This window comes from Microcebus murinus, chromosome 28, assembly GCF_040939455.1.
Source record: "Microcebus murinus isolate Inina chromosome 28, M.murinus_Inina_mat1.0, whole genome shotgun sequence".
NCBI lineage: Eukaryota > Metazoa > Chordata > Mammalia > Primates > Cheirogaleidae > Microcebus > Microcebus murinus.
In genome coordinates, this window is record NC_134131.1 from 7,463,908 (window position 1) to 7,487,696 (window position 23,789).

General features: G+C 36.3%; 1 protein-coding gene and 1 non-coding gene across 9 annotated transcripts in view; one reads left to right on the forward strand and one right to left on the reverse strand.

Annotated features, from left to right (window-relative positions):
* Nucleotides 1-23,789, forward strand: part of CHL1 (cell adhesion molecule L1 like) — a 190,260-nt gene that overhangs the window by 73,116 nt on the left and 93,355 nt on the right. The window lies entirely within an intron of this gene.
* Nucleotides 9,553-9,657, reverse strand: LOC142865030 (U6 spliceosomal RNA). The gene has a single exon (XR_012915332.1). It is a non-coding gene; the product is annotated as a U6 spliceosomal RNA (small nuclear RNA).

Sequence of the window (23,789 nt, forward strand, 5' to 3'; positions counted from 1 at the left end):
AGCATCTGGTGGGTTAGGATTGTACTACCTGTTTACTAATGATGAAACTGCCCTTGTAGGGAGGGGTGAGTGATTGGTCAAGTTTACACAGCTGCTAAAGGATAGGGACCAGGCTCTTAATCACCTTATCTGTATCATGCCAACATCTTATGAAGGTATTTTGTCATATTAAAAATAAAATATTTATTTAACTTTCCTATTTACTTGTCATATTTTCATTGTCAGGTTGCAAAATAAATAAATCATTTGCAGGGCAGAAGTGAATAGCCTACGTACCTTCCAGTTATGTACAAGTGCTTTTAACGTCCATAACATTATTTTCTTATTTCTGTTTATGTTTATTAATGGAAAGAGTGGGTCTAGCTTTGTCACATCTCTATAGAAAAACAATTATATCTTATGAATTGTTTTAGTTTCTATCTGAAATGACACAATTTTGTCACCTGTAGTAAAATATTTACAGGTAGCGAAGAGTAGACACTTAGGAACCAGGTGTTTTGCCTTTTTCCTGAAGTTTAACTTTTAAGGTATTTATGATAATGTTGAATGGGGAATCTAACAAACTTGCTATTGTTCTGTAATGAAAAATCTTTATTTAGTGAAATTGAAAAAAGGCTGCTATTATGATTCAAAAAAATAGTTCTTGGTCTATTAACTTAATATATATTATATGCCAAGCAATTTGCTAAGTATTTTTTTTTCATTTTATTTCATCATATTATGGGGGTACAAATATTGTTAAGGTTACATATATTGCCCTTGCCATCCTTTCCCGCACCCCCGCTGGGTCAGAGCTTCAAGTGTGTCCATCCTCCAGGTGGTGCACATCGCACTCATTATGTAAGTGTACACCCATCCCCTCCTCCCCCCTCCCACCTACCCACCACTAGATAAACGTTTTTTTGTTTTGTTTTTGTTTTGCTTTGCTTTGTTATGTTTTTTGGTTTTTTGACATTTTGGTTGCATTTTATATCTTTGCCTCTCACTTAGAAGGGATTTTGTCTCATTTAATCCTGAACGTTATTTTAACAGATTAAAAAAACCTGAGAATTTGAATGTTTAAGAAAGTAATGTATGTTTTAATAACTAATAATCAGAGGAGTTGGGGTTAAAGACCTGCTGGACTCCAAAGTCTAAATCACCTGTATATACTATGTTTTTTTTCCTTTTTTTCTTTGTTTTCTTAGAGACAGGGTCTCATTCTGTCATCCAGGCTGTAGTGCAGTAGTGCTATCATAGCTCACTGCAGCCTGGAACTCCTGGGTTCAAGCCATCCTCCTACTTCAGGGAGGTGAGTGGCTGGGACTGCAGGTATGTGCCAACAACCCAGCTATTGATTTATTTCTATTTTTATAGAGACAGGGTCATACTATGTTTCCAAGGCCGGTCTAGAACTCTTGGCCTCAAGAATCCTCCTGCCTAAGCCTCTCAAAGTGTTGAGACTATTATAGGCATGAGCCACTGTGCCTGGTCATATTCTTTTAAAATTTATTTAAAATTAAATATTATGTAATCATTGTCGTGGTTATTATACTTTTGTAATATAATTTCCCCACCTTTCTAAAATGCTATGAAGGTAAAGATCTCCATGTCTGTTTAATTTATCACTATATCAAATGTGTATAACATATATGATGTCTATACATTATAGATGGTTAATAAAGTATATTGAATAAATCAGCTTGAGCTCCGAAGGTGGGTATTATTAAAACACTGATTGTCATGGCCTTCTTTCACAGATTTTTGGAGGGGTTGGGATGGGGAAGGGAAGAGTTTAGTTTGCTTGGAAAAAAAAGTTGATGTGTTATAAATTTGGCTGGGTCGTTATAACTACTGGAATCCAGTGACTCAATTGTCTTTGACCATGGGGTTTCAATAGAAGGCACTAGCAAGAAGAACTTAAGTCCTAAGGAACACCTCATGATAAGAAGGGTTATGGTCCACAATCTGGAAAGGAGTTCGGTGACACCCTGGCATGGAGGTTAAGAGTATAGGCTCTGAGCCAGATTATCAGGATTCATTTCCAAAGTATTTCACTTATTAGCTGGTGATTCGTGAATACTTGTCTTTTCTGTGCCCATGTGATCTCATCTGATAACTGGAGATAATATTAGTACCTACTTAATAGGATTATTGTTATTACTAAAATTAAAGGAATTACTTGTAAACTTCTTAGAACAGTGCCTGATACATAGTATGTATTATATAGTGTTTGTTGCACATGTATTCATTGTAGGAAATTATGAATATTTATAATATACACTAAATGTTTATGGATCTTTAAAAAATATATTGTGCATCTGCTTGGAAACTGAAAGATATTAATTGATAAAGTCTTAAGGTGCTCTCAGTCCTAGAATTAATTGATAGTATTCATCATTCTAGGATTCTGGGATCATAAAGATATTCTAAAGGAAACTTACATTTAAAAAAAGCAAAATAAAGAACCAGTAGTGAGTAACTAGTGCCCAAACTGGGAAACCAAAATCTAATATTCTCTATCTGTGTATGCAAATAATACTAGTACATTTAATTTGACTGTTGACAGAAGAATACTGTATGAAATCTCATGTATTTTCTCATTCTCTGTTCTAACACATTCATTTCACGTTTCTTTTATCCTTTTTCAGAAAGACAAATTGCTTGTATTTTAAGCTATAATCACCATACTTATTGATGATTTATTTCTTTCACATTATGCTGGGAAAACTGCAAGAGTGGCATTCAGAACTTACATGTTGTTAAGAATCCAAAGAAAATAAATATATTTTTATGTGACTTTATTTCTAAGTGTTAACTGTGCTTATTTTGCCTTCTCCCCATGTTCTCATTGTCCTATCTTTGGCATGACATTTGGAAAGAGAATTAGCTCAGAAATCAGGAAAGTAAGCCTGTGTGGCATATAATACGTGAGTATTATATAAGGCAAAAATGTGTTGCTTTGCTCTTCTGGCATCTTTCTTTTCTATAACAAGAAGTTTTATAGCTACAGTTCACAGATTTTATATCTGTGCATGTAATAGAATCATAAAGTTTAGTTAGTATTTGGGCATTTGTGTTTTGTTTCGCTAGGCAGGGATATGGAGTGTGTGAGTGTGTGTGTGTGTGTGTGTGTGTGTGTGTGTGTATGCACGCTTGTGCATGTGAGTTGGAAGGAAGTGTGTTTGCCCAGTACTTCCTCAACTCATGACTGAAACTCTTGTTCCAGTTAAAGAAAGAAAGAAAGAGCTCTTCAAAATACAATACTGAATACTTTATTCATCTGCTCTATGGAAATTAGACCAGGAAGCAAATTAAAGCTACAAGAATATCCAAAACAGAATTATCTTGCTTAAGGTCTGTGTGTTTGACCACTGCCTTCTATGGTTTTAACCTTTCTAAACCTTCTCTTTGGAGATGGTTTTCCTTATGGCCCATAGGAGATCCCACTGAAATCATTTACTAGATGTCACAGTTCTGCCCACAATCCCCACTGCGCTAAGTGGCAACTAATCTGGGAACTGTCATGTTTGGAATATACCGTGGTGCCATGAGTTAATTCCATACCTGTCACGAGATCTAGCATGGGGTCCCACAGGGGCCTTGTGGTGTGTCACAGCACTGCAAGCATTCGTTAGTTCCACTCAAAGCAATGACCCATGGCCAAGAGATCTTGTTGCAACATATGGCAGCACCTGTCACTGGGTTTCATGATTGGCATAAAATTAACCTGTTTTCCTCTTTGATTTGCTGCTTTTCTTTGCATTATCCCTGAAAAAAAAATGATAAGAAATTGTATTCTGGAAGAAACTTACTGTCACTTTCAAGAAGCATAATGTTAGATTTGGGATAGTGGACATAATGAACAGACAGTGTCCTTGTAGAAGTACACACACTACTCTTCAATAAAAGTAATATTTCATGAATTTTGAATGGTAGTCTGTAAATCTCACACAGGAACTGATGTTTTAGTGTCTTAAATCTCTCAAGGACCAGGACAGAGCAAGAAATGACATTATTTTGAGTCTTTCTGTGGAAGAAAAATCCAGGAAGCTTGGGTTTTGGATATGTGTTTGTTCTTGCCTTTAAAATGGTTTCTAACAGCCTTGAGATTCCTCTAATTTCTGTATATATTTCTCATGCTTAGATCTTAGTTTTAATATTTTAACTGGGACATACAAAGGGGACCTATAGAACAATAATATTCAGAATGATGACAAGTATCTGAGAAAAAGAGATTAATGAAATTTAGCCTTCAACCCCTTAGCAATTTAGCAGTTACTTTTAAGAATAAGAACAGAGAAGAAAATAGTTAACCACTTAATGGATTTCTACCTCAGTAGAAACAGTAAAAAAAATTTGGTCAAATGATTTCTCAATGGAGAAAGTATCTGTTTCCTTACATCATTGTATTTACATTATTTGGGGGAAGATCATCTTACATATCCTTTTACGTATATTTAGCTTCTTAAAATATTTATTTTAATGGGAGTATGTTATTTTCTATAGCCAGTCTCTTTTCCTCTTCTTTAGCTAAATGCTTCTTAGATTCTGTGAGTTTTAAAATTCAAATGCAGTGAAGAACAAAGATAAATTTAGTAGTCTTTTTCCTTTTACTCTCTGCCAATTCTAGGGAATAAATTGTTCTACAATCTGGATTGGTTTCTCTGAAATCTGGAGTAATCAGTTTTTCCTCACATTTCTTAAATGGTCTTTATTATGCAGTGAATTTCCTTTGGAAGTATAAACATTAGTCCCTGTTCTACGGTCTTAGAAATTGATGGCTACTGTTCTCAAAGGATGGTAGAGTTGGGATGATTGAAGGTGTACAGCAAAATGCTGAATTAAAACAATGGATGCAAGGAGTGATAGGACCAGAGACAATGAGAGAAGTGGGCAACCATTGTGAGCTAATCTGAAGCAAGGATTGGGGATTTAAAGGCTGCTTAGGCTTGATTAATAGATGCTGTAAAAATGAAATGCTGAGCCAAGGAGAAAAAAATTGCACTTGAGAAGTCACTTGAAAATGTGTTAATGCCTTTACTTGGCAAGCATGTTTTTCATCCTGAGTACATAACCATTGCATGAAAATATAAAACTTTTTATCACATTTAATAATGTCTTTTAAAAAAAAAAAAAACCCTGCAGATTATGTTGATGTGGGTATAAAATCAGGTCTCCTCTAGCCAGAAAGGAAATCAAAAAGAAAAGAAAAAGAGAGTAAATGAATAAAGAGTCCTATAAAGATAGTATATTTTCATATCTGTATTTTGGAGGCATGGTTCTTCAGATGAAGTCCTATGTATATTTTTGCTAAGTCACAATCAAGATAAAATTTAAAAGTAAAACATATGTTTACAAGCATTCTTGGCAGATGTAAGACATTTATTTTAATGCCAGTGGTGGTGATGTCAATTTTGTCCCCACCAGAAGGGAGGATTTTGCAAGGGTTTTTTAGGAGGTTGTGATGCTGATATCACTGTTATCTAAACCATTTTCTAACAACATATGTCAATAAAATTGAAAAATCAGTCTTTTATTCTTAAAAGAAAACAATCTGTGGCAAATTAGTGTATTACTAACTGCAAACTTAGGACCTACCAAATAACTTACATAAAATGAAAGTGCTGGAACATTTGCATTACTGATAAAGTTGAATTCAAAACTGTTTATGGTGATTTTACTACACTGAGCAGGATCTGAGAAAGACAGCTCAAAGGGAAATTTTTTAGGAGTCGTCCTAAGATGCAGGATTTAGAGCTTCCCCGACTGTAAACCATCACCTTGACCACCATTAACTAAATAACCTTCTCTATGAGAAGGGGTTAATGAAGGGTAAGGAGATGAAAGGAGAATTTTGGTTTTGGGTTTGGTGGTTAGCTTAATAAACACCCATCTCTCATGGGCAGTAAAATAAAAGTAACCTTCCGTCCTTGATTTTAGGAGCTAACTAACAGTAAGTGCTCCTGTCAAAACACACACACAGGCCGGGCGCTGTGGCTCACGCCTGTAATCCTAGCTCTTGGGAGGCCGAGGCGGGCGGATTGCTCAAGGTCAGGAGTTCAAAACCAGCCTGAGCAAGAGCGAGACCCCGTCTCTACTATAAATAGAAAGAAATTAATTGGCCAACTGATATATATATAAAAAATTAGCCGGGCATAGTGGCGCATGCCTGTAGTCCCAGCTACTCGGGAGGCTGAGGCAGAAGGATCACTGGAGCCCAGGAGTTTGAGGTTGCTGTGAGCTAGGCTGACGCCATGGCACTCACTCTAGCCTGGACAACAAAGCGAGACTCTGTCTCAAAAAAAAAAAAAAAACCACACACACACACACACACACACACACACACACACACACATTTTTTTCCAGAGGGTTTTGTTTGTTTGTTTGTTTTTTTGAAATAGGATCTTGCTCTGTTGCCCAGGCAACAATGCAGGGATGCGATCATAATTCACTGCAACCTCCAACTTCTGAGTTCAAGCAACCCTCCCACCTCAGCCTCCCAAGTACCTGGGATTATAAGCACATGCCACCATGTCTGGCTAACTTTTATTTATTTATTTATTTTTTAGAGATGGGGGCTGACTATGTTGCCCAGGCTGGCCTCAAACTCCTGAGCTCAAGCAATCCTCTTGCCTTGGTCTCTCAAAGTGTTGGTATTACAGGCATGAGCCACTACACCTGGCCTACTAGAGAATTTCTAATTAATCACATTTTCTAAACCTAACAGTTCTCAACTGCAGTGATTTTGTCCCTTTGGCAGCATGCGGCAATGTCTTGGTACATTTTTGATAATCACCATTTATGCTATTGGCTTCTCATGGGAAGGGGCCAATGAGTCTCCTAAATTCTTTTACAATGCCAGGCACATCTCTCCCTCACAACAAATTATCCAGTCCAAAATTTCAATAGCGCTTAGCTTGAGAAACCCTGAAAATGCTTTAGGTAACTTAGGTGCTTACTATCCCTAGCAATTGTGCAGTATTTTCATAGTCATTCCTTCTTCCACGACTATTCCCCCACAATTGCCTAAGAGCTTAAAATTTACCTAACTCCAAGAGTGCAATAGAAATAGTCTTCACATCCACGGATTCAGCCTGTGCTAGCTGTCTTCAGGTTCCTTGCTTGCCTTCACCATTCTGCTCTACCGTTAGCATTTAATGTCGAAGTCACCCAGACATCACCACTACCCTGGCCTCTTGGACATCATGAGATAAAACTGTGGTCAGGTTGGTTCTCCTGGGCTACTTTGACCCAGAAATCTTGTCTTGTCAGTGGCCCACCCCAGGTCTTGCTGTGCTGGGAGACCTCTCTGAGTCCCAGCCCCATCATCTACCCAATTTAGCAACGGGGTCCCATGATGGTTAATTTTGTGTGTCAACTTGGCTGGGTCACAGTGTCCAGATACATGATTCAAACATTATTCTGGATGGTCCTGAAAAGTTTTTGTTTGTTTATGGGATGACATTAGTATTTAAATTGGTGGACTTTGATTAAAGCAGATTACCCTTGATAATGTGAGTGGTCTTCATACAATCAGTGGACAACCTCAATAGAGCAAAGTCTGACACCCTCACCCCCCACCCCAGAGCAAGAAGGAATTCTGCCAATAGTCAGTCATTGGACACAAATGCCAACCCCTCCTTGCGTGTCTAGCCTACTCCCTACGTTTTGTATTTTGGACTTAATAGGTCTCCACAATCATATGGGCCAATTCTTCAGTATATATCAATGTCTCTCTCTCCCCCTTTCTCTTTTTCTCTCTCTCTCTAACTGTATGTGCACATTCTGTTGGCTTTGTTTCCTGGAGAACTCTGACTAATGCAAGTGTGTTCCACCTTGGTGTAGTTAGTGGCTCTGAGGCTTACTGTTAAGTTATGCCTGTGTCCTCCTCCAGAAGTTCATGGAAACCTCTGGATCCTTCCATGTCTTATATTTCCTTGTTGATCTTCTGCCTAGTTGTTTTACCTATTATTGAAAGTGAGATGTTGAAATCTATTAACTAACTATTGTTGTCTATTTCTCCCTTTAGTTCCAATGTTTCCTTTGTGTGTTTGGGGGCTGTTGTCAGTGCATATATGTTTATAATTTTTATGTCTCCCTGATGGATTGTCATTATAAAATAATTCCTGTCTGTCTCTAGTAACCATTTTGGTCTTAAAGTCTTACTTTGCCTGATGTTACTATAGCTACCCCAACTCTGTTTTGTTTAGTTTTTCATGTTATGTCTTTTCTCATTTTAAAAATTTCAAATCTATTATATCCTTGAATCTACAGTTTATCTCTTTTAGATAGCTTATAATTGTATCATTTTAAAAAGCTATTCTACCAACCTCTGCTTTTAATCCATTGATATTTAATGTAATGACTGATAAGGTAGAATTGATATCTGGCATTTTGCAATTTTTTTTTTCTCTATGTCTATGGTTTTGCTTTTCTATTCCTCCATTGTTACATTCTTTTGTGGTAAATTAATACATTCTGGTGTATCATTTTGTTTTCCTTGTTTCTTTTACTGTATTTTAAAAGTTATTCTCTTAGTGGCTGCCCTGAGGAATATAATTAGCATTTTACTAAAAGAATCTAGAACAGAGGAACACTAGCTTAATTTAATATTATATAGAAAATTTGCTCCAATATGCTCCTGTCACTTTCTCCCTCCTTTGCTGTTATTGTCATGCAAATTAGACATTTATCATTTATACAGTGTAAGTCCATAAACATGGCATTATGATTATCACTTTATGTAGTTGTCCCTTAATCAGATATTAGAAAAAAAGAGTTACAAAAACACATTTATACTGTCCTATGTATTTCCCTTTACTGGTGCTCTTTATTTCTTTGTGTAGATTCAAGTTAACATTTATGCCAGTAGTTCTCAAAAGAGGTGGAGGAGAGGGATTTTCTCTTCACAAGTGTTTCACAATGTCTAGAAATACTTTTGGTTCTCACAACTGGAAAGATAACCCTGGCACCTATTAAAAACCTAGAAATGATGCTGCTAAGCATCCAACATTAAACAGGATAGCTCCCCACAAAATAGAAATATAAAACTCCAACTTTCAATAATGTCAATGCTTTATACTATTCTCTATTTTTCATGTGAATTTAATTTAACACATATTTATTAGAAAACTAGCACATGCTAACATCAAATTGAACTCCTGTGAAGAAAAATACATTATAACCAGATTGACAGACAGTTAGATGAATAGATGGCTGTCTGGCTGGATTGATGAATGGAAGGATGGAGGAATAGATGAATGGACACTTCATAGATAGATATATGTATGTCTATATGTATATATACATGCACACAAATAGTAGTCACAACATTTTGTGTAGGACTAAATACACCAATGTGATTGTTAATTTCATTTCAACTTAAAAGATTAACTTTAATCCTTAATATTTCTTATGGAACAAGGTCTGCTAACAACAAATTCTCTTGGTTTCTGCTTATCTGAGAATATCTTAATTTTTTCATAAGTTTTGAAGAATAGTTTTACTGGACATAGAATTCTTGGTTGATGTTCTTTTTTTATTCAGCACTTTGAATATGTCCTCTCACTGAAAAATACAGATGGTTTCATACATTTGCATGTCATCTTTGCACAAGGGCCATAGTAATCTTCTCTGTATCATTCCAGTTTTAGTATGTGTCTTGCCAAAGCAAACATTCTGGATCCCTCCATACTAAAGTAGAAATGAGGGAGACTAGGGGGAAGGTATTACCTCTCTATAAATAAGGCCTGTCTTTGCTATTTCTAATCTCTTTTCTGCACCGTGCTATATGTAGGATGCCGTGCCTCTCCAAGGAAACAAAATATTTGTGTTAAAGCATCTGGTGGTTTTCCAACAGCCTCTGCTCAGACTGTTTCCCTAGATTCCAGTTTTCTACCTCATCACATACAGAACCATTCTGTCCATGTGGAATGTAGATCATCCATTTCTTACTTAACATGGTGATTCTCATTTACGGGAAGGGAGCAAATACTTTTCACTTGGAAAAGACATTAATATATTTGTTTCATAGGGTACATAACTAAAAACGAGTGATCAGCTCCCAACTATAGGCACCATCTTCACAAATACCATTAGCATTTAATGTCAAAATTACCATGCAGTCTTACTCCAATATGTGTGTATATCTTTTTATGCAATCCACCATTTGTTATTAAAAAGAACAAATACTGTGGAGACATGATTAGATGATAGGAAGAATGTAAGTTTCCTGAAATTAACAATCACATTGGTGTATTTAGTCCTACACAAAATGTTGTGACTACTATTTGTGTGCATATATATATACATATATATATAGACATACATATATCTATCTATGAAGTGTCCATTCATCTATTCCTCCATCCTTCCATTCATCAATCCAGCCAGACAGCCATCTATTCATCTATCTAACTGTCTGTCAATCTGGTTATAATGTATTTTTCTTCACAGGAGTTCAATTTGATGTTAGCATGTGCTAGTTTTCTAATAAATATGTGTTACATTAAATTCACATGAAAAATAGAGAATAGTATAAAGCCTTGACATTATTGAAAGTTGGAGTTTTATATTTCTATTTTGTGGGGAGCTATCCTGTTTAATGTTGGATGCTTAGCAGCATCGTTCCTAGCTTTTTAATAGATGACAGGGTTATCTTTCCAGTTGTGAGAACCAAAAGTATTTCTAGACATTGTGAAACACTTGTGAAGAGTGTTTCACACTCTTTCACACCCTCCACCCCTTTTGAGAACTACTGGCATAAAGACATTCTTCCCTTCTTTTATCATGATATGCATGATTAAAATAAATATTTAAAAGTGACTAATGATAGAAATATTTATTGGATGAGTGAACATATTTACATATGTATTTTCCGGATAGTCATTCTCTTGCTCATTGATTCATCCACTCATATGTCCTTCAACAAATACTGTGTACCTATTATGTGCTTCGTACTTTTCTAGGTAGTAGGCATACATTAGTGAAATATAAGTTTCTGCTCTGGTGGGACTTACAGACTTTTGGTGGAACTAGAAAATAAAATTGAATAAACAACTAAATAAAAGACATTACTAGTTAAGTGTTTTCTTTAAAATAAAGCAGAAAGTTGTGAGGGAAAGACTGAGAGTTACATTAGATTAGTGTAAAATGAGGGACTTTCTAGGGTGACATTTAAGGTAAGAACTGAATAATAAGAGGACAGCAAAGCAAAGATGTGAATAAATTATTCATTAATGTTGACTTATTTCTTATGACATACATGCTAGTAGTGCAAAGAGATGATCATTTGGTGGCATTTCAGCTTCTACCCATACCTGTGAAGAACACCAAAGTGTTCATTTGGAAATAATTAGAAACTGTTCCACTTGGGATGTTTCCACATCTTTGCAATTGTGAATTGTGCCGCTATAAACATTCTATTGCAGACGTCTTTTTATAGACTGTCTTTCTTTCCTTTGGATAGATGCCCAGTAATGGGATTGTTGGATCAAATGGTAGATCTACTTATAGCTCTTTGAAGCATCTCTGTATTACAACCCACGTGTCCATCAATACATGAGTGGATTAATAAAATGTGGTATATGTATACCATGGAGTTCTACTCAGCCACAAAAAACAATGATGATCTAACACCTCTTGTATTATCCTGGACAGAGCTGGAGCTCATTCTACTAAGTGAAGTATCGTAAGAATAGAAAAACAAGCACCACATGTACTCACCATCAAATTGGTATTAACTATCAATACTTAAGTGCAGGCTGGGCGCGGTGGCTCACGCCTGTAATCCTAGCTCTCTGGGAGGCCGAGGCAGGCGGATTGCTCGAGGTCAGGAGTTCAAAACCAGCCTGAGCAAGAGCGAGACCCTGTCTCTACTATAAATAGAAAGAAATTAATTGGCCAACTAATATATATACAAAAAATTAGCCGGGCATGGTGGCGCATGCCTGTAGTCCCAGCTACTTGGGAGGCTGAGGCAGAAGGATTGCTTGAACCAGGAGTTTGAGGTTGCTGTGAGCTAGGCTGATGCCACGGCACTCACTCTAGCCTGGGCAACAAAGTGAGACTCTGTCTCAAAAAAAAAAAAAATACTTAAGTGCACATATAGTAGTAACATTCATTGGGTGTCAGGCAGGTGGGAGGGTGGAAGAGGGGATAGGTATATATACACCCAATGGTTGCAGTGTGCACCGTCTCGGGGATGGGCATGCTTGAAGCTCTGGCTCAGGTGGGGCAAAGGCAATATGTGTAACCTAAACATTTGTACCCTCATAATATGCTGAAATAGAAAATAAATAAAAAAGAAACTGTTCCAAACTATTTGAAAGTCCACACATCTATTTAAAGTCTTTTTAAAAAAATTTAAAGACATTTTTAAATGAGGGTGTATAGCCCTACCAATGTAAAGGTACTGTTTTGCAAAATATCTTATAATGACAAGAACTAGGAATTGTTCCGAGAACAAGACCAATTTTGATTTCTACCTTCATGACATGTTTCAGCAGAGAGGTGGTGGGGTCAGAGGAAAATCCTGGCCTCATATGTGTTTTTGTTGTTGTTGTTGTTGTTGTTGTTGTTGTTTTTGTTTGTTTTTTTTTCATAAAAGTAGAGTGATAATGCTTATTTATCTTTATTTGCTGTCTCCAATCTCAGTAGATCCAAGGATAATTAATCAGACCTCCCTAATTTTGCCATAAATTTGAATTGAGCTGAGATACCCATTGAAAATAAGTAGGCTGAATATGCTGGATTATATTCTCTGTAATTATATATAGTTGTGGTAATGGAAAACCATTTATACAAATTTCTGAGTACATGGATTCATTCCTAATTCCATTGATAGTAGATAACGAAATTAAGTGTGGAATGCTACAGAATGTATTTTGTCATTCTCTGACCAAGTAATATAATTGGATGGTTATGCTCATCCATGTTTCCTGTATAAATATTAATAGATGTCCTAGATAAACCATTTTACATATGCTTGTCTTTTAAAAGTAGATTTTTCTACTGGAAGTAAAAAGCTGTTATAATAACATTCACTTTTTTAAGCATGTTTAAGGCATGTTTGCAAGCATGATTGAAATATTAATTAGAATAATAGCTTCATTATTACATCTTCACCTTTTATGCTAGATGCTAGATCAAGTCAACACTGGAGTTGCAAGTCAAGCATCTTGATGAAATGCAGAATTCTGTAAAAGAAAGAGATGAATTACGAAATAAGATAGTTCTTGTTAGGCCGGGCGCGGTGGCTCAAGCCTGTAATCCTAGCACTCTGGGAGGCCGAGGCAGGCGGATTGCTCGAGGTCAGGAGTTTGAGACCAGCCTGAGCAAGAGCGACACCCTGTCTCTACTATAAATAGAAAGAAATTAATTGGCCAACTAATATATATAGAAAAAACTAGCCGGGCATGGTGGTGCATGCCTGTAGTCCCAGCTACTTGGGAGGCTGAGGCAGGAGGATCACTTGAGCCCAGGAGTTGGAGGTTGCTGTGAGCTAGGCTGACGCCATGGCACTCACTCTAGCCTGGGCAACAAAGCGAGACTCTGTCTCAAAAAAAAAAAAAAAAAAAAAAAAAAAAAAAAAAAAAAAAAAAAGATAGTTCTTGTTTGAGGAAGACGTCATTACACCTGGATGATCTGGGCATTTAAATGAAATCTGGTGAAGTTCCCCCCACCATTTTCTCTGCAAATATCATTGGTATTTAAAAGTAGTGTTGCCAGAGAAGCCAATGTATATTTTTATACTGCAATTAAGTGATTGAGTACAAAATTCAATACAGTCAGGGGGAATGTTTTCAGAGGAATAAAGGAAGCAAGGGAAGATAATCATTTTAATTCTTTTCTTCGTTTTGCTCTCTAGCATTGTACTTAAAAACTCATGGGCTCACAGGTCTCACTGTGCTGTGTACTCTTAAGCAAATCACTTAGACTCCACCTCAGTTTACTCAGTTGTAAAATAGGCATCATAGCTCTTGTCTTCTAGGATTTTTGTTAGGATTCAATGACATACTGTACATAACATGCACACAATATAGCCTGTGCTTGATAAACGATGGCTTTATTATATTAGCAATATTTATTTCCCCTAGAAGTGACTTAAAACGGCAAAACAGCAGGGTTTTTCTTTTGCTTTCTGTGGTCACTGCTGGTTGTGGACAAACTGCTATTCTGCGTTGGTGCTTAGGAAAGAAAAACGGTGGCAGTGAGAAGGAGCAGTGTTTCCAGGCTCGTGGTGACTCTTGTTCGGTTTTCCCCATTTTGCTTTTCTCTGGCAGCTTTCTCTCCTTGCACTTTCATCATTGAACATAATTATACTGATGAATAATACATGAATATAATTCATAATGAACATAATTCGTAGAGTTCATTACCCTCATTTTCATAATCCTGATTCCCAGTTAGAGATTACCTTCAAAGGTAGGCTTTCCAAGCTTCCTGCCTCAGCTGTCCATGGCCACCCTACTCTGGATGGCAGCACCCACTTTGTCGCCTGCAAGGCACCTCCCACACCTGCTAATTTTTTCATTTATATCTGTTCACATATTACATATCACTATGTAATATAAAATATATAACATATGGTATATCTATATATAAATAATATTTCCCATCATTAGAATGTAAATTCTAATACATCAGTGATGAGGCTTGCCTTATTTACCACTCTCCCCCTGCTCTGTGCCAGTCACATAGAGACATTCAATACCTATTGGATGTCAAAGAGCTTTACTTTTTTGCAAACCATAATTACCACTTGATGGGTTTACACACTGGATTTTTCTCACTTTTTCTCTTGTATAAAACATTATGTTGAGACACAAATTCACATAACTTTGTAGTTATTTTTTGCAATAGACATGTGCTTTGGGAAAGATGATTGAGGCATCTCTTTGTAATCTTAGAATCCATCATGAGATTCCTTCTACAGAGATTTTAAATGCTTTGATTTGCTGTAATTAAGTCTTCAGGTAATATCTATAATTCATGGATCTAACTGGATTTAATAAGAAATTTTAATTTGCCAATAGCATCTTACTCATTAGTATGTGCCTTCAAGTGCTAGAAATACTAAAAAAAGAAAGATCATCTCTGTTCTGGTAGCACGCAGATACACTGCTCCATTGATATTCTTTAGCTAGCTTTATTTTACTTGGATTCTAATTGAAGTATTTCTGCCTCAGAAGACAGGATGAAATAAAGCTAATTTAAGGTGACCAAGTTAATACACTAAGTACAATTAGTGTATTTTCCACCTGAAAGTTCGTCACTATTTTACGATTTTGTGTTCACTTTGCACTAGAAGCTGTTGGTTCATCTGGTATCTTCTCTCCTTAACTCCAATCATCACATTAAATTCTTGCAAATTTTCAGTGCCAAACACGTGTAGAATTTACATACACACATGCATAATTTACGTACACACATATACAATTCACTATATAGCCATAAGGTAATTAGCAATTGGTTACAGTTTGCTGCTAATGAGGAAAAAATTACAGATTTACAGTTCCGCTATTGGCCCAATTCCATTGCCATAGATGCTACCCTGACCCCTGGGCTGCTGTTTCACAAATGTCATTTGTTATAGGAAGGGATCACAGAGGAGGGTGTGTGTGCTTTTCTGCCAAACCCTACCTCTCCTGGGCAGGGCTCTCAGTATTTTCCTGACAAATGGTGTGGGTGGGGTTCATTCCATCTTTGCATTCTGTCTGTGTCAGGCTTTGTCCACAGGGAATGGACAGTGAAGTGTTTTTAAATCAATAGCACCAGTAGCACCATCTTCACGTAGGGATGACAGTTTATTGTCAAATATAGTTTGGGACAAGCTTAATTGTGCAACTGAGAAGTATTTCAGGAAATATTTGAAACTTTAATCTGTTTAGTAGTATTAGATGAAGATTTGTCTTTCTTTTTTATCAAACCTTTAGTTTTGTTTGTTTCTTTTTTGCTTCTATTTCCCTATTTCATTCTTTCAGATACCTTTAATCGATATCTCTTCCATTGCCAAACAGGTCAAACGACAATGTGAAGGGTGATCTAGGGGGAAATGTGTGAAGTAAAAGGCTAGCATTTGAATTACAAAAAATAGTATCTTGGCATCATTTACTTTGCTTTAATATCTTGGTTTTATTCTTTTAATATAACAACTGTTTTTCATGTAAAAGGAAGTTGCAAAATAAATGTTTGTATAGTACATTAGGGATTAAAATGCACTTACTACAAAGTTAGATTTATTTCTTTTTATCTTAATAACATAAAAACTTGATATCCTATTTAACTTTTTGAATGAAATTATTCTATAACATGCTACCTAATCCTTGGGATTCTTTTGCTCTATCCTCTATTGTAAGTTAAGAGAAATGATTTGATTCTGAAACTAATTTACAAATATGAGAAAAGTTATAAAGTCTAGCTAAAAGCAAAAACATTTATTTGATTCTCATTATTCATGGTAGTTATGTTCTATACAGTTTCTGCAAACACTGAGTTTAGTGAATACTGAACCGTTTGTTCCTAGGGTAAATATAGAGTTTTGTTTGTGCAAGCCTCTGGCCACATTTTCATCAACCTATCGATACATAACCTTATTTTATAAGCTTTTTGTTTAATAACATCTTATTCAATATATATTGTTGTTGAATTATCATTCTACTCACATCCAATGGCACTAAAACTCTTGCCTCAACAAAGCTTATCTACTACCTGTATTTTCTTATTAAGGTACATCACAGTCTTCTTGTGGTTAGGATCACTAGACAGAACTTAAGCACTTAAATGTTGAGTCATTATAAATAGCAGAATCACAAACAAAAAAAACACATAAAAATGAGAAAAACTAAATCGACCGTGGAAAGAACACTTCTTTGTAGCATGACAACTGAGACAAGAGAGCAGAGTATCACCCTTGTTAAGCTCTCGCTGGGAAAATTTTATGAGAATACTCAACTTTTCTGATGCTCTGCACCTGTTAGGAAATGACCACACAAGTGCTGTATTGATTTTGGAGTCACAAATTAAGTTTAGTGAGTAGGTGAATTTGCAAATACAGAATCCATGAACAATGAGGACAAACCATGTATGCATTCTAGGCTAGAAAAGGGAAAAGTTACTTTCAGTCACTTAATGAGCCAGTGAAAGCTATCAGTTTGGTGTTTCCTCCCATCCCTTTGTTCTTTATTTGCTTAATTAAGTGACAAATTCTAATTAGGCATGCCTGACGAATATAATTTAGGAAAAAATCCCATGTCTTCATCACTCTCTACTTCTAACTCTGGCCCTGTACTTGGAATATACTAGGCATTCAATTAATGTTTCTTAAAAGAGTGCATGAAACCTTTTCCTCATTTGGAACTTCATGGAGTGGCTAAGAACATCAAAGTGTGTGTGTATATACATATTATATATATATAATATGTATATTATACATAATATAATATGTATGTCATATATAATGTGTGCGATTATAATTGTAATCACACACATAAAAGATATGTATGTTGAGGATTGTAATTGTTCATCATAATGTAGTAATTGACATGCATTTATAAACAATATTACATAGTTTTACACATTAACATAGGATTTCTATGCTGTAAAACAGGGTTCCTGTTTCATATATGTATTTAAATGTAAATAATGAACTAGTTGCTCCTTTAATCCAAGGGCAGGAGGAAGAGGTTGCTTAATGAAAAGGAACTGTGTTGATTTTGCGGTTAACAAACAGGAAGGACTTTCTAACTTATTTATCTCCTGGAAACTAAATATAAACTCGTAACAATATCGCATACGTCAGCCTTACTCTGTTTCATTATAGTTACAAATGTATTCTACCCGGGACTTTTCCTTGTTGTTAGTCATGTGAAAAACAAAACTGGATGAGTAAATCATACAATTTTCCTCGCACTGATTTTAGTTTTATTTTTTACTCTTGCTTCCCCAGAAGGAATTAAACATCTAGCAGTAGAAAGAAGCCTGATCACTCTGGCCATATAGTTGGCTTTCCTGTGAAAGTAATTTTAGGATCGTTGATATCAACTTTAAAAAGTAATTTGGTTCATGTAAATCAGCAAGTAAGAAAAAATTCTGAGCATTATTATTTTCAATTAAATATTTACTATCACTCTTCAAATCAGATATTTTTAAAGGTCATTTTTTTTCTTTCTTTCTTTCTTTTTTTAATATTGGCTGATCCATATTTGCACTGGCTAACTAAGAAGTGTTTGGTCTATGCTTTTTCAAAATGATTGTCAGCAAACATAATGAGCTTTGGACCAGTCCAGTAGCTTTGCTAACATATGTCTACAGAAGGATTTTTAACATCCTGCTGACTAGGCTGGTCCTGTCGGAGCCTCACAGCAGGAAGATTGTCTCTTGCAGCTCAGCTTATAAATATAACCTTCGTGTGTTTGAAAATACCTTGTCTGAGGTATTTCCAAATGTTCATTTTAAAACCAAATGTTCATTTTTGAAGTCAGCACAAACCAGCAGAAAGTAAAACTGGAAATGATTCCTCTTGCGCTTTTCGTGATTTTAAAAACTGTCTTATTATTTGTATCTCCTTCTTTATTGCATTTTCTGCTCTCTACAAGCTCTGGAAATCATAAAGGTGTTCCTCACAATTTGACCATCCGGAAATGCTGACTCTGTATTTTACATCCTATGAAAATATCTGAGTGGCAGACATCTCATTTTCATTAAAGATGCTTTACTTCAAGATCGTCAAAGGCTGTGTTATTGCAAACAGAGCAACTGCTGCGAACATGAAGCTTGATCTTTTTGGGCACTGAGAAGCTATCTGTGGTATCTGCACATATTTAATCACAAAGTTCTGCTTGGCTTTTCCATACATTTATCTATTACTATTTTTCTTACTGAAATCAAGAGTCAGCTTTTATAGTCATTCAATAACTCCTCTTAAAAATAATTCCTTTATAAATAAAAATCATTATATATTAGAAACAGTGTATTCAGAATCACAGCAGAGGTTAATCTAGCTAATACAATTAGTAAATTTTGTTTGATTCATCACAACCCAGGAGGTAAACTTATTGTGGGAAAAAATTGATATCTTACTCCAGTTAAGCACCAATGCTTTTTAATGATTTTTATCACCCTGAGTCATGGGTTTATGGCAAAACCCGATAAATGTGTATTGATTAGTTGTTTGGATATAAATACATAGATACATCACAGTGCTTCGCGTTATTTTATAAAATAAACATTGTCTTTTCAATAATAAAGTATTATGCATTTATTATAGTTTAGAAATGCTGAGTATAAATACAAAAGAAAATTTGCTTACCTGGAAAAGAAGTAGCTTAAATTGGAAGCTACATGAATCTTTCCCCCTGTTTTCCTGAAAAAGAGGAGCAAGTTTAAAACTAACAAAAATAATAGGTGTGGACTACTTATTCAGAAGCTAAAGTCCAGCAGTATCTCTTCTAATGTTTGGAGAGACACGGTGCAATCTCCTACAACTTTCACCTCTGTTCTTCTATCAAAGATTCCAAATAAGGATTTGGAACCACTATGACGACTTGAAGCTATCACTGAAGACGTTTATTTGTGTGCAACAAATTGTGGTTTTGAATGCTATTGTGTGAAAAGGCTATAGATTTTTTAAAAAATAAAGGTTAGAATCAAGGAGATAAGTTTTGCATTCACTTAGCTAATTAGAAAGATAAATTAATCAAGACCTTCTCAAGTTACCCACGTCATATTATTTAATTGCATGTGCTTAAAAAAAAACAAATTCACATTGATTCTAAAGACAATGACCACTGACACATTCTATCAAGATTGCTTGTAACATTTGTTGGTTAAGAGAAAAATCCTCTTTTCTTCCTTTTACTCACATTTACTGCTGTTATTGGATTTGGAAAGTTAGTCATTCACTAAATCCTTTTAAAATAATTTTTTCTAAATATGAATTTATATTAGTTACAATACATACATGACCACAAGGGAAACTGATATGCTCAACATAATTAGTGAGTTTGATTCATCACATCCCAGGATGGAATACATCTTGACCTTCAGAAATGAAGGTGACCAGAATTTAGCTTTCAAACCACTCATCAGTGAAAATGCATGGCCATATATGCCTAATTGGCACAAGTTACATGTCATTAATTTATTCCTTTTTATGGATTTAATAAACATGTATTGTATGTTTGCTATGTGCCAGACACTATAATGTTGTTCTAAGATAGTTTAGATTACTTATTATCATAATCATACTTACCAAAATGACAATAATTTATAGAGAAATTAAATGTTGACTTTTTTTCCCTCCCTCTCTTTCTTCTTACCTTTCTTTGTCTGCCTTCCTTCCCTCCAACTTTCCTTCCTTCCTTCCTTCCTTCCTTCCTTCCTTCCTTCCTTCCTTCCTTCCTTCCTTCCTTCCTTCTTTCCTTCTTCCCTCCCCCCCTCCTCCTCTTCTTTCCTTTCTTTCTTTCCTCCCTCTCTCCCTTACTTCTTTCCTTCCTCCCTTCCTTTCTACTTTTCTTCTTTCCTTCCTTTTTTATTTTATATAGCATAATTGTGATTCCACCAGGTCATTACTGTTTGTAAGGCACAACTTGCCTTCCAACGGCCACCTCAAATCTAACAGGGTTTAGGGAGGGACCTGACTTTGCATTTTTTGGTAAGGTGTGATAAGAGGCTAAGGGTGCACCCAGAATTGCTTTCTTTGCGTGAACTGTCACCATACCAAAAAAACTAGGAAAGAAGTGGAAGAGCACACAGTATTAGTGCCCCCAAAGCCACAGAAGGAGCAGCTGCTTAAACACTGCTTGCCCTTTGACTAATGGCCAAAAGCACCAAATGGGAGAACAGAAAGGGATTAACATGTATAAGATTTAAACGAAAGTGATACCACCTTCAGAACAACAACAAAAAGCACATTAAAAAGTAGCATGAAGTCATGTTAAGAAAGAGGTCATGATACAAAATTATAAAATGTCTTGTTTTTTTGAAAGTAACTCTTTTTTTTTCCTCTGTTCTAAATTATGCCTTTCTGCCAGAGTCCTTAAGTAAAAATGTAAAGAAAACCGTTAACACCACTCTAAAACAGTGAAAGGTCAATTCTCTGCCTTTGGATAGTAATTTGATTTGGAAGTATCTTAATGGCAACTAAACACAATTTTCTAAGCACAGTAAAAGGGCTGTTTAATCCAAGCAACTACTGTAGTTTTTCTTTTGTTCTTTGTTACTATTAGCTATTTAAAACTTCCCAAATGCTGGACAACTTATCTAGTGAACAGGGACATTCCATTCCACAGGTTCCAGGCTTATGTTTCAGGTGATGATTGTGAGTTGATCTGAACAATCATCTGCTAAATCTCAAGTCTCTCTTGGTTGGTTTGAGTTTAGAAGATAGAACCATTCCACCCCTCCTTCCTATATAACTATATCAGTAAAGTACATAGTGAAGTCGGGAAGCCAGGGCGAAGGGTCAGGAATGGTGAGGAGGAGAGAATAAGCATTCAGAAGAGTAGTAGGAAGAGCAGGGAAATCCTGAAGTTCATGTGTGAGCAGAAAGTATCGATAAGAGGGAGGGTACAAAGCACAGGGACTAGGGTAGAGTCCTGGTTAGGGGGTGGGGAGATAAATATGAGGGAGACAGAGATAATGACAGAAAGGGCATAGAGCGACACAGGTCCAAGAACGGGGAAAAGACAAGATCCAGCACTTTCAGGGTGGTATGACGATAGACGTAGGCTAAGAATGGGGAAAGAGACCAGAAAAGTATCATTAGTGGAGGGAAAATTAAAGTGCTATTATCATTGTTATTATCTCTGCATCTATTCTCTTTTGCCAATTAGAATATTTTGGCATTATTGGGAAGCATAATGTATAATGAGAATTGTGGGTAAAATTGATTTCGGACTTATAAATGCCATTCCATGTGGTATGAACAAATAGAATAAAGTTTCTCAAAGAATGGTGCTATTTTTAATCAATGGAACACATTGCATTTTAAAGTCATACAATACTTCAAGCACTGTGAAGAGAGAACAACGCTGCCTCAAATAATGAAATCAAGGGTGCGTATTACAGAGGTACTTGTCCCGACAGAACACTTCAGACGCCATTTGGCTGCTACTCCTCTCCAGACTTTTTTATATCCCACAGAGATGATCTGACCTTAAGCTTTCGTTAGCTTCAAAGAGAGCTCTGTTCTGGGCTCATCTCTGCAGTGCCGAAGAAACAGACCCTTGGTGAACCACAGGAAGCCAGATGGATTTTAATATTGGGCATTCTTTCCTCTGATGCAGGAAATGTTATCTGGGCCATCTCAGTGGGCTAGGGATTACAGAGCTGGATTAGACTTCAAAATACAACCCGACTCCACAGGTCTGGTGTAGCCATAAGACGCAGAGGCAGAGAATATTGGGTGGGCATCTTGATAATCATCTGTAACTGTGTTAACTCACTCCTAAGTGCACACGTCACTTCTATCAGAGTATACGCAAGCAACCTTCCTCACTCTTTCCTGCACTTATAACTTGGGAAAGAGATAATATATCAGCATGTGAACATGGGTTGGATATATCCAGCGAGATCTCTCTCAGAAGTCCAGTACATTATATTAAATAGGCATAAAAATGTGTTCTTTCAGGAAACACTTATTAGAACCTCAGATTGTTAAAGAGAGATCCTCATGAATCACAAATCTGACCTCATCTCTAGCTTTACTAATAATTTTAAGGATACAGGTCACCACCTGGCACAGGCAAACCAGGGAGAGGTCCTCAGTCTCTAAGGCAGCCCCCTTTTTAAAATTTTATGTTTATTTTTATTTCAGAATATTACAGAGGTACAATGTAACTTTTTGGTTACATAAATTGCTTTTGTACCATTTGAGTCAAAGTTATTATATAAGTGTGCCCATCCCCCAGATAGTATACATTGTACCCGTTAGGTGTGAATGTACCCATCCTCTCCTCCCCCGTCCCACCTGCTTGATTTTCAATGAATGCTATTTCCATATGTGCGCATAAGTGTTTGGCCGCATCAAAGCACACACTGGGCCCTGTTGTTTTACGTAGGAGGTTTCTAAGTGATGAGGTGCAGTTCACATTACTGTGAGGTCATGAAAATCTCCATTTTCTATTCAGATAGTTACATGCTTTTTCCAGGAGACCATGCCCCATAAATCCATAGATTCCGGGTTTTCTTTACCACAAGCAATGCTAGACAGTGTGCATTTGGCAAATAAGTACTGTCTTATTCGTAAATGCCATTAACTCACTCGCCGAGGAGGGTCTGCCATTAGCAAGTCCTTGTGATACTGATAGACCTTCTAAGAAAGTACAGCTAGGCTGGCTGGAACCCTGAAGGACAGAGAGTTGCTATCTAGGCAAAAGGTGATGGAAGTGAAGCATGCTTCAGATGGAAAAGTGTATGACAAAAGATTGGAGTATTTGGGGAGTTAGAAGAACATGCAGTTGGAGCCCAGGAAGTGGGCAGGGAGCAGTGAGCAATGTGTGCAGGGTCCAGACCATTCAGAATTTGCTGAACACAATAAGGATTTTCAATTGTGTTCTAAAAGTAATGAGAGGCCATTGAAGGTTTTTATTTTTAAAAGATCATTGACCCAATCTTTTTTTACTGGGATAATACATCCCCGATAGGCAGTGCTGAGGAATCAGGGCAAAAATAGAAGCGATTCATCATCTTCCCACGGGGTCTACTTAGGAAGGAGCTGAGCCTCATCAAGCTCTTTCCATCAATTTTTTTTTCTTGCACAAATATGCATGGCTGGCTTAATCTGCAGACCACTTTTTTTGGAGGGG